Source organism: Pteropus alecto, unplaced genomic scaffold (genome assembly GCF_000325575.1).
Source record: "Pteropus alecto unplaced genomic scaffold, ASM32557v1 scaffold11, whole genome shotgun sequence".
Taxonomy (NCBI): Eukaryota; Metazoa; Chordata; class Mammalia; order Chiroptera; family Pteropodidae; genus Pteropus; species Pteropus alecto.
This window is the reverse complement of record NW_006431956.1, coordinates 10,162,381-10,163,780: the sequence shown is the minus strand read 5'-3', so window position 1 is coordinate 10,163,780 and position 1,400 is coordinate 10,162,381. Positions and strand designations below refer to the sequence as shown.

The window sequence follows — 1,400 nt, the reverse complement described above, 5'->3', positions numbered from 1 at the left end:
GCGGCCAGGCAGAAGGCATTCCTTGATGTCTATTACAAGTCAGGCAGCTGTAACAGGTGAGGCCGTAATCAGAAACATTCTTTTTCTCCTCTCTATTCTTCCTTTTTCAGGTTTGCCTCTTATGACTGGATGCTATTGCTAACTCTCTACAACTCTAAGGAACGACCCCCAAGGCAGCTCATTTACTCTTTCAGTGGAGTGTCTTTAGAAAATAATTAACTTGAGCTATATGCACTACTTCTCTATCTAGATAAACATGGATGTTAATTGCCCCACGTACATCGAGTTGGAACATTTGAAGCCTTTATGATCATCCTAAAAGAATGACAGGCACATAAATAGGAAAAAACACAATAGAGTTATGTGACATAGAAATGTTCTGTATTAATTCCTATGATTACTTAATCATATTCATGTAATTCAGAACATTGTTGTGGTTACGTAAATATTTCAGGCCTAATTAGCAGAATTGCTCTCTGAGAATGAAATTCTTCTCCTTTATTATTGAATAAACATTTCACATTGCTTGTTTAGATAAATTGAGAACAATAGGATTTTAAAAGTTGAAAGGACATTGGAGATCATTATTTTACAAATAACATAACTGAGAATCAAGAAAGTTAAGGGATATATAGGAGGAAACATAATACGTCGGTGTTAGAAGCTGGAATTCAAATATCCTATCACCAAGTGTGGCATTCTTTTTTTCTATAGTCCATTCACTCTTCTGTTAATTCATCTTCATCTGCTTTTACAAGTGAAACACATGATTTCAGATGCATAGTCAGAATGCACAGTATACAGAAGTTTGGGACATACTGACATATTAATAATAAAATTCTATGCAGCCAAATAATTATAGAAGTTATATGAAGCTGAATATTCAAAACATTCCTTTATAGTTGATTTCTTAAAGGCATATTTTTTCAACTACTTTTTAAAAATTTCTACAATATAACTGCAAGAGACAAAGTCAGCCCATGAGACTCTAAGAAGCCATTGGAGGATGCAGAGCAGGAGGACCACAGGTCAGGGACAGAGAATGTATCTGACATTTGAAGTAAATGTTGAAAAAGTAAGATTTTTCCCATACTCTAGGAAAAAAAAAAAAAAGATCCAATAAATATGTATAAAGTTCTAAGGTATGGGCATTCAGGATTCCAGGAGGAAAACCCATGTCCTTAGCCTGTCGTTGAGCACTCCACACAATCTAGCACTTCATTGCTCTGTTTCATTCCGATTTCAAAAATATTCATTCTCCTTACTTCTCTATTTTGTAAATGAATATTAATACCTTGCCTAGTTCTCTTTGTGTGTCTCTTAGACGTTGATTACCCTTATATTTCCATAATACTCCTCCTCTCTGTTCAGATTATACTTTTTCCACTTTTTTCTAGTCT

General features: G+C 34.4%; 1 protein-coding gene across 1 annotated transcript in view; it reads right to left on the bottom strand.

The window, feature by feature from the left end:
* The window catches only part of MALRD1 (MAM and LDL receptor class A domain containing 1), a 533,295-nt gene that overhangs the window by 477,254 nt on the left and 54,641 nt on the right, over nt 1–1,400 (bottom strand).